General features: G+C 33.2%; 1 long non-coding RNA gene across 1 annotated transcript; it reads right to left on the bottom strand.

Moving 5' to 3' along the window:
* Positions 1-4,428: 4,428 nt before the first annotated feature.
* LOC118762088 lies at positions 4,429-11,028 on the bottom strand. The gene is made up of 3 exons (XR_004997864.1): positions 10,950-11,028; positions 5,690-5,746; positions 4,429-4,495 (listed from the first exon to the last, which is right to left on the bottom strand). It is a non-coding gene; the product is annotated as an uncharacterized LOC118762088 (long non-coding RNA).
* Positions 11,029-11,432: the final 404 nt, after the last annotated feature.

Here is an 11,432-nt window from a genome sequence, read left to right as displayed (position 1 = left end):
CTTTTATATCTTGTTGATCTCTACTTGATAGGTATAAATTTTCACTTGCCATTGCCAGGCTGTCCACTACAAAAAAAAAATCATTGAGGAGATGAAAATAGGGCAATCAACTAATAATAGATACAGCCAGCTAGAGTAAATCAATACAGATAATAATGGTGGTGGTGATGGTGGTGATGGTGGTGGTGTTGTTGATGGTGGTGATGGTGGTGGTCCGGTAGCGATGATGACATTAATGCCAATGACACTAATCATGCGTGATTATAATGATGATTGTGATTATAATGAGACTGGCAATGACAGAGAAACATTGTTATGTGAACAAATTAAAAATAATCTTGATTAGTCTTGTTCGATAAACTTGGTTCTTACTTTCTCTCTCTCTCTCTCTCTCTCTCTCTCTCTCTCTATATATATATATATATATATATATATTATATATATATATATATATATATCAGTCTATATATAATATATATATATATATGTCTATCTATCGATCTACCTGTCTCTATTTATCTAAATATAGGTCTATCTATTTAGTTTTATCTCACTCTCGCTCTCTTTCTCTCTTTCTATCTATCTATCTAGCTATCTATCTATCTATCTATCTATCTGCCTAACAATCTAACTATTTATCTATTCTCATACACTTGAAAAAGAAGGAAGGAAACTAAAACACACACCTCTCAAAAAAAAAGGAACCATTTTCAGAATGTACCACTTTGGTATTATTTGGAACCATTAATCATATACTTTCTTTTAGTCTTTGACTTGCTCCATCCAGTAGGCTGTAGCCATGTCAAAGCATTGTCCTCCTTTATTAAAATAAAATAAAAATTATGCCCAGCATTTTCCAGCCATTAACAGAAATGTCATTAATAAAAATCTTTGAATAAATTTCCAAAATCATGCTGAACTAAAGAGATTCAAAGAGAAAGATGCTTTCACTCAGCTTTCTCAGAGTTAAGTTTGTTAAGAGACACCATCTATCTCCCTCACTAGAATAGATTGCCAGACTTATATATGATAGTTATAAAGACTGTTAGAGATTTTATTATCACCCAGAGGAATAAGAGTTTCAGTCAACTAGGTGAGATTTCACTTGCATAGCATTAAGCACTGAAATAGCAAATATCAGTAACAAGATTTCTGCCAAATGTGCCAAATTCATCTCTCCTTTGGGTGTGTTTTAAAGTTATGGCTGTTGCTGATGTTGATTATTTTTACTACTCATGTTGCTTTAAAATAATTAACGATATTTATATTACATAAAACCAACAGTATAATCGCAATATACAGTATCGAGACAGAAGGAAAGCATTATTGTACTTTGCTATCAAAATACATATACTATTGTGTTTTACTATCAAATAAAATATATTATTGAACTGTGCTATTGAACACTTCTCTTTAATTTCTTCTCATAAATTTAAATGCATACGGGTATGGATTTAGAGTAAAGATGTTGGCACTAGATAAGATTTTTATGAGAAATTTTGGCATATTCAAAAAAATATTTCTGCTATACCCCAAATGCATTCAAATTTACATTCACTTTACATGTATGTGAAATTTTATATTCTATTTACTTATCATTAACAAATTGTTGTTTGTTGCTAACTTGAGAAAAACAGTTTTAAGTCTCACTGTTTCTGCAGCATGAATTTTAAAATACAAGAGGGGGAACCAGCTTCATTACCTGATGAAAGTAATAAATGTATTTTATAAAACTACAGGAGTTTAACATCTTCAACAATAATCTTCTGGCTAAGAACACAGTGAGCTGGCAGATCCATTAGCATGTCGGGTAAGATGCTTAGTGACACTTTGCTTGTCTCTGTTCTGAGTTCAAATTCTGCTGAGGTCGATTTTGCCTATAATGCCTTTGGGGTCAATAAAATGAATAAAGATTGAGCACTGGGGTTGATGTAATCGACTTAACCCCCTCCGGCAAAATTGTTGGCTTTGTGCCAAAATTTGAAACCAATATTATGCTTCATTGATATGAACATATGAATAGAAGTAGTTACAAATAAGAAAACAGAGTATCACTCAGAAGCAGGTTTGTTATAAAGCAGTAAAACATGAGTTGAGGCTGAAGTGAAATAAAGTAAGCTTGATCCAAAGGCAGACGTGTATAGAAGAAATGACCGGACAGTTATGGACATGTAGTGCAAAATGAAAACTGTTTGCTATTAGTGGAAAGTACTTGTAGAAGAGGGAATCTAAGAGAGATGCAAGAAGGGTTGGTGATGTTACTTCACAGACAAGATGTCAATAGACCAAAATGATCAGCTGCATATGATGATATACTAACCCATACCAGCATGAAGAAAAAAAGAACATATGATAAATTGTTAATGTTGTTAAGGACAAATAAAAAGTTGAGTTTTTAGATAAATACTAGGAACTAAATACAGTTGGAAGATGATATTATTTAAATGTATCACTTTTAGTGTCAATGTAACCTCTGAAATCATAAGCCTAACTTTTTGAAGATCTTAGATTATCTGACAACATACACAAACATATACACTCATATCACCTTGACCTTGACTCATATATACACTCATATATACTGACTGTCATTCCAAACTAATTTACAAAGCATACAGTCCACTCAACTAAAACACAGCTTGTGTACAATATTGGTTAAAGCTTGGCTTGTTTAGTGTGTAAGAAGATATAGTTGAATTACTAGTAAAGCTAACTGGAGCTACTTAACAAGAACATTTTGTCCCATTTAGCTTACTGATATGATTTTACTCACATAAATCTTTCACACATAACTGCAGGTATTTTATGTCATGTTTATTACATTTTTAAGTTAATGATAATCATCTGAAATGTATCTTTATACCCAATGTGAAACCAGCAAATGTTTTTATTTTATGCTAAACATTTTTAAAACTTTATTTTCTGTCAGAAATTAGTTTATTAATATCTATTACCCTCTCTCTTTTCTTCAATCATCCCCTCACCCACCACATCAATATTCCCTTCACCCAACCATTCTGGTTCTTCTTGTCATCACTCTCTCTTTTGTTCATCTTCTTGGTCAGGTTGCCCTCAGTGAATAAACACAACATAGAGTGGTGAAGACACCAACGTAGCTAGAGGAGCAGGGGTGGTCCACCCCAGGCAGCACCACTTTTGGGTATGCTGCAGAAGCAATCTGTAATTTTTGTGTGGGTTTTGGGGTGTAAAAATGAAGGGCCACCCTGGGCGGCTCACACTCTAGCTACACTAGTAAGTGAAGAAGCTTTACTCTTACAGGGCACAAGTCAATCTCATTACTGCAGGTAACATGATAACATGTACCATTTATGTTCTTTGAAAAAGTTGGAAAATCAGAGGCATGAGGTGAAGATGAGCAGTTAATCTTGTTGAGGACATCACAACCTCTCCAGTGCACATTGTACCTAGTATATTCTGTAAAGTAGTTGGTGAGAGAAAAGACATCAAAGAACTCAAGCCAAAATGAAACATACAAAGACATGATTCTTTGATCTTATTAGGATGGCATTTATTCCAAATAAAAACATTGGCTGCAACGTCAAGTAACAAATGAATTGTTAGTTATGCACTAGACATTGAATACATTCTAAAAGATGATACAACTTAGTCTTTCATATTTAGTGATATGGCCATGATGACTCGAGCAATTGATGACAATGTGAAAAGCAAGCATAAAATAATGATGCATCAATGACAAAACAGGAAAATAGATAGATAAATAAATAAAAGGCACAAAAAAATACAAATCAAAACATTTTCATAAAATAAGGCTAAGGCTTATTTTGTGTTTTTATTTCCTTGGTAAGCTTTTTATTTAGAAATTCAGAAAGCTTTTTTTTATTTGCTTCAGTCATTTGTCAATGGCCATACTGGGGCACCCCCTAGAAGAATTTTAGTTGGCTGAATCAACCCCAGTACTGTTTTTTAAGCCTGGTACTTATCATAATGGTATCTTTTTACAGAACAGCAAAGTTACAAGGATGTAAACATGCCAACACCGGTTGTCAAGCAGTGATAGGTACAAACCAAACACAGACACAAACACAAAGAGACACACACAGTTATTTATATATGACAGGCTCTTTTCAGTTTCCAACTACCAAATCAGTTCACAAGGCTTTGGTCAGCCTGGGGCTAGGGTAGAAGACACTTGGCCAGGGTGCCATGCAGTGGGACTGAACCTGGAACTATGTGGTTGGAAAGCAAGCTTCTTACCACACAACCACCATTATTTTGTATGGGGGAAATGTTTTTTTTACCATGGATTCAGATTAATCAAAGCTTTTTGAAGGATATTTGGTAATCAAAAAAACTGCCAGAGGAAATATTTCTGTTCTTCATTGGTAGACTCATTTTGTCATCTGTTTTACCACCAGTTGGCATTTGTATGCTTTTAGCAATTATTTAGGCCAGGTAACTTTCCACCAGTCACAGAGACCCCGATAAAAAGATCATGGACACACCATTTCCTCTTCTGGGTAAACAATTAAAAATGAAAAGAAAAGGTGAAATAAATATATAGAGGTACAACACCAACTTTCTGGGCACAGACAGTCTGAAATCTTTCATAATCTACACTAATGTACAAGCAAGAACCCCAAACTCCTGTGATTGCCAGATTAGCTTACTGGCACCTTGCACAGTGCAGGATTAATAAACTTGTATCATTGATATTACTGCACAACAGTAGTTCTCAACCAGGGTCCATACACCCCTTAGGGGTTGATATATGATTTTGCTGCTAAAATTTATTGTCAATAAATTCGATTTCCTTCTATAATACACAAAATATTTTAACAATTTTTTTGTATACAATTCCTAACAATATTTAATTATTAAAATATAATAGGATTTTTTAAACATTGAATGGCTTTGAGGGTCCGCTGGAGTAAAATAAGAATCAAAGGGGTTCATAGATAAAAAAAATGGTTGAGAAACACTATTGTACAGGTACCTTTATTTCATTTAATTATTTAAGTAGCTTTAACATTTGTTTAATTTAGAGTGTGCATACAAGGTGAACACTCCTGTTCAGAAAATAGTCTGAATCAAGAAAGTATTTGGAATCAAAGTTTCCAAATGTCGCACCTGTAATAAGTGTTGTTGTTCAAAATTAGTTTTGGTCAATCATAAGTTTATGAAGATTAAGCATATTTGTTGAATAATCAACACATTTTCATTTATTTGTACTAATTACAGTATTCAAATTAATTTCAATCATTCTAAACATATTTTCAGATTAATTCTAAACATTCATCTCTACTTGAAATCTGGAAGAAAACACTGAAAATCTCAGATTAATTCTTTACTTTACAAAGATATTATTGACACTGTTTGGAAATTGGTTTAAAATTTATTGTGTGGCTCAAAAGCTAACAGACTAGATAATAAACATTTAGCCACTGATAATTAGCCACTTTGACAAGTAGTATAAACTGCAGAGATTCTTAGTATGAACAGAAAGCCTGTTAATGAACTATTATTGATGGTATTATTGAGTCAAGATGTATATTTACACCAACATTAAATATTTGAAATACTGCAAAAAGATAATGTGAAATAAATTAATTATGGAAATTCTAAAACCTAACAAAAGTCTAATTTTTAAAACAAGCTTTCATAGAAATAAATCAATAAGTAGAAAGAAGAAATTACTCATAAATCATACCTGAAGAATAGCGTTGAAACTTGAATTAATAACAGCAGTCTATAAAGCTCATTGATTCTGTAATAATAATATTATTATAATGTATGTAAACTTTTTTAAGGGTTATTTCATAAGTGTTGAGCTTGTGAACTTAAAGACCTGAGGTGAATTAATTGATAGTCTATTAGGTGATGAGAGATCAGTATTTATTAATTAGTTCATGACATGGTTTTTGTTTCTAGATATGCCATTTGAATTCACTTATGTTACTAATGACCTGAAGAAAGGTCTGAATGTCATCGTCTCTTGTTTCTCCTCAAAATATTGAGCTTTTGTAAAAAGAAAGAGAAAAGAAAATCATGACTAATACTCTTTAAGTTGTGTTGTATCGGTCTACTTTAAAGGAAACCACAGAGACTGCTAGTCCTTGGTGGACTTGATGGACACATAAAATATGAGTAATATGTTAGCAATTCAGTTGAAGAAGCATAAATGTATGCCATATAATTGACATTATTAAGTGTTCTAGAAAGAGGACAGTAGATTGGTAAAATCTTTAGAAACAGATAAAATACCTAGTTTGGTTTACTTAGGGTTTTTTTAATGTTCTGAGTTCAAATACTACCAAGGGACTGTGATAAAGTACCTGTCATGTACTGGAATCAACTTAATCAACTAACTCATTCTCCTAAATTTCTGACTTTCTGTCAGTTTAAAAATTATTGTTTGCCCAGCAAGGGACTGAAACTTCCTTTGTTCTACTTAATTAATAACAAAGGTACAGGGGTGACTGTGTGGTTAAGAATATTGCCTCCTAACCAAATTGTTCTGGGTTCAGTTCCATTTCATAGTGCCTTGGGGAAAATATCTTCTACTATTGCCCCAGTCTGACCAAAACCATGTGAGAGGATTTGGTTGATGGAAACTGTATATATGTGTGCATATGTGTGCGTATGTATGTGTTGGATGCATGTGGCTTAGTGGTTTAAGTGTTGAACTCACAATTAAAAGATTGTGGTTTTTATTCCTGGACCAGGCAATACATTGTGTTCTTGAGCAAAACATTTCATTTCACTTGGCTCCAGTCTACTCAGCTGTAAAAATGAGTTTATCCTAGAGAAGGATGGGCTCCACTAGGCTTTCTTGCCCAAAATATGCTGCATGGCTGCAGTGCCCCTGCCATGAAACACACGTCTGACCACTGGGAAAGATTACCTTGCTTGGAAACAAGTCAGGGCTGGTGACAAGGGCACCCAGCCACACAAAAAAATCCATCAGCAAATTCCATCTGATCAATGCAAGCATGGTGGGGGGATGGACATTAAAACGATAGTGGTGAATAGGAAAGAACAGAATGAGAGAATAATTTACTTGTAGTACTAACAAGTATGTAAAACCTGGAGTCTATCAGCCAATCATCTTTGATAGCAAGTTCAAATCATATCACTCACAAATGAATAATGATGATTAAAAAATGATATCATGCAGATTTATAAAAGGATGTTGAAATCGTAAGCAATAAAATAGGCATAAGAAAAGATGTAATGATCATATATGACAGCAGACAAAATAATAAACAAAGGAATTTGGTATGGTAGTTTAGGATATTTTTGTTAATATCTTGATTTTACTTTTAAATTTGAAAATTAAACTTTCATTAAATTTAGTCCATGATTTACTTTAAGTAAAATTTTGAATTGATCATTTGAGTTTTATAATTTTACAAAAATGGATAAATGTAAGTATATCTTAATAATCAGCTACAAAACCACCACCACTACTACTACTGACGAAATTGCAAGAATGTGAGCAATGAAGAGAATAACTATTATCCAAATTGTTGTGGAGGTACTTGGACCACTAACAGCCAACTTTGAGAAGTATGTCAGAAAAAATGAAATTGACATGAGGGCAGAGCATGGGGACAGTAAAGATTTTGAGTTTGATACTTAGGTGTTGATTATCTTTCACTATGCTTAACACCTAAGTACCAAGTCTTATAATTTGTGGAAAGAGACCCTGTGAGACCTTTTGACAACAGGATGTTGTCTGATTTCACAGAATTAATCAGAGCAAATAAGACCAAGAGTGCCGATAAATAAGATATGATAATAATAATAATAATAATAATAATAATAATAATAATAATAATAATAATAATAATAATAATAAAAGAGGAAAACTAGTTAAGAGTAACAACATCACACTAGATAAAACCAATGAAATAAAAGGATTAGACCAAAGTCAAACTTACAAATACTTAGGAATCCATGAACTAGATAAGACACAACACACACAAATGAAAGAGAAAATAAAAAAAAGAATATTATAGACGAGTTAGATCAATACTAAACACAGAGCTCAATGCTAAAAACAAGATAATAGGTATCAACACTTTAGCTGTCCCAGTTATAAGTTACAGCTACAATATCCTTAACTGGACACGAAATGAACTGACCAAAATAGATAGGAAAACAAGAAAAATAATGACAGGATCTAGGATGCATCACCCAAAATCTGACATAGAAAGACTATATATACAACGTATAGAAGGTGGTAGAGGCCTTATACAGCTGGAAAACTACTATAAAATAACCACCATAGGACTGCAAAAATATCTACTTCAGAAGGAAGGAAAACTGATCCAGATAGCGGCAAAACACAAGCAAAACAAAAAACTGTTCTCAGTATTTAAGGAAGCTGACAAATACAAACAATAAATCATACCACCTAATAAACATGAAGAAGAAGAAGAAGATGAAGAAACAACAAAAGCTATAAAACAAATGAAATCCAAACTAAAAATAGAACAGCAACGAACCATGATAAAACGATGGCAAGAAAAGCCCCTTCATGGTAAATACTGGACTAAACTAAACGCAAAAGAAATAGACAAAGAAAAATCCCAGCAATGGTTGAGAAGCTCAGGACTCAAAGCAGAAACAGAGGGATTTTTAATTGCAGCACAAGACCAAAGCCTCCCCACCAGAAATTACCAAAAACATGTAATGAAAAGAAATATTACAAGTAACTGCAGAATATGTGGAGATGGACAAGAAACAATAAATCATATTATCTCTAGCTGCCCAGTCCTGGCTAAGAAGGAATATATTTACAGGCATGACAGAGTTGGAACCTACATACATTGGAAGCTATGCCAACATTATGGAATAACAACAGAAAAAAGATGGTATAGGCACACACCAGAAAAGGTCACAGAAAACGAGAAAGCAACCATACTCTGGGATATGCCGATACACACAGATAGAGAAATTAAGGCCAACAGACCAGATATAGTTGTCAGAGATCATGAAGAAAAAAAAATGCTTTCTAATTGATGTATCAATACCGGCTGATGACAACATGTCTCTAAAAGAAATGGAGAAACTCTCAAAATACAAAGACCTGGAAATAGAGGTAACCAGAATGTGGAATCTGAAAACATAAACAATTCCTATCATAGTAGGTGCATTAGGCGTGATAAAAAAATATTCAGACAAATACATAACAAAAACACCAGGACTTACAAACACATATAACATACAGAAAATTGCACTACTAGGCACTGCACACATCCTACGCAGAACACTTTCCATACAATAACCATCAGAGCATCACAACAAATCACAGCACATACCCAAGGCACACAGAGCTGCGCTCGGTAGTGAAGTGAAAGCACGCTATAAAAATAAAACTACTGAATAATAATAATAATAATAATAATAATAATAATAATGAAAACTGTAAAGGTCATGCTTTTAATAATTGGTGCATTGGGAATTACAATAGAATGCCCCGTAGAGCTCCTACAGAAAGTTTGTCTCTTAGGGACAGCAAGGATTATCAGGAGGGTACTAAGCACTTGAAAGACTACTGAAAACTTGTGGTCACCTAAGGATACAGGTAGCAACCTGCTAGCCACATAAATCCTATCAAGAATAAGACCAAATCTGAGTCAAACTAAAATAATAATAATAATGATGATGATGATGTTGATGATACTAATAATAATAATAATAATAATGATAATAATAATAATAAATACTGTCATACCATACATCCAGATGGAGGACATAACACAAACAAGGAATCTTCTCCAAGCTATTGCACAACTTGCTGAGGAGAAATTACAACGTAACCTTTTCATTACCGAATTTCTTTTGAGATGCTCTGTGTTTCTGCCATTTAAGTTTAAATATAACGAAGAATTTAGTAAAATAACTTAGTTATCATTAAGCTAGTGTTAGGAACATAAATTGTGACTAAGGTTTGGTGGAAGATTTTAATTCAAAACTCATGAAAACAAGACATTTGTACTCAGAGCAGAGCCAGTTTCAGCCAGGTTGGTAACGAAAGGGTTAAGAAAACAAAAAATGGTGGAGCAAAAGAAGAGTTGAAACAGCATATCATAGCAGTAGCAGATAAGCTTTCCAGTTATTAGAAAAGAATAAATCAGTATCAACAGAATAGATTATTTGAGACAGACAAGAGGAGATTTTATAACCAAATAGTGGAGAACGAAGTACTGAAGATGCAAAACCTAATGAAGGAGAAACTAGGAAGTTCTGGAGTAATATTTGGGATAAGCCAATCAATCATAATGGAGATGCAGTATGGTTAAAGAAAGTGAGGGAAGAAGTCGTGAATGAGAAGCAGCCAGATCTAAGACTAGCAAGTGCATTATGGTGTAAAGTATTAGGAAAAACACTGAATTGGAAGAGCCTAGGACCAGATTTAGTTCAAGGGTACTGGTTAAAGAAATTTAATAGTTTACATGGGAGGCTGAGAAATCAACTTCAGGATTACCTTAATGAAGGAATAATGCCAGATTGGATGACTAGAGGGAGAACAATACTCCTTATGAAAGATAGACCAATCACTTGCTTACCATTAGTGTGGAAGCTGTTAACAGGAATACTTTCAGAAAGCATTTATGAGCACCTTCACAACCAGAAGAACAGATAGGTTAGTAGTAGTAGTAGATAAAGAGTAGTTATAGGTGCATTAGGAACTATCCCCAAAGATTTAAACGGATGGATAGAGAAAATAGACATAAAATGCAGTTTAGTACAGCTTCAGAAAACAGTGTTATTAGGGACAGGCTAGGATACTTAGGAGGGTTCTTAGCATCTAAGGTTACTTGTTGTAGCCCGATGTTAGGAATGTTTCTTTTCCAACAGTCTAATCTGTTGTGTGTAAAATTAAAATAATAATAATAATGATAATGATAATAATAACAATAATAATTTATTTATTAATCACATCGTTAATAAATCCTTACCCTCTGATGGTTGATTGAATTTTTCCCATCTTAACTTCATTATTTTATCATCCAAAACAAATCCAATACAGTTCTACATGTCAAATACTGAAATGATTACTTAATGTGGTTGTATAATATTGTCTGTAATTTTTACTAATTCAAACTGTAGTGGCAACAGTAGATATATCATCATCAGTCTCATCATCGTCCTCATTGTCTTCATCATCATTATTGTTGACATCATTGCTGTCATCATCACCATCATCACTATATGAATTACATTCACAATAACCATACAAGGAAAATATGTCCACGTGTATAAAACAATCAGCAAAATGATGTTATTGCCATGCAAATGACCAGAAGATTGGAGAGAACTGCTAACAAATTTAAAGTTTACAAATAAGAAATTTATAAAAAGATTTTAATCAATAGCTTCAAATAAACAAGAACACACACACACACACACACACATATATATATATACATATTGTTCACATA

This window comes from Octopus sinensis, linkage group LG2, assembly GCF_006345805.1.
Source record: "Octopus sinensis linkage group LG2, ASM634580v1, whole genome shotgun sequence".
NCBI classification, from domain to species: Eukaryota; Metazoa; Mollusca; class Cephalopoda; order Octopoda; family Octopodidae; genus Octopus; species Octopus sinensis.
This window is presented reverse-complemented; position numbering and strand designations above follow the sequence as displayed.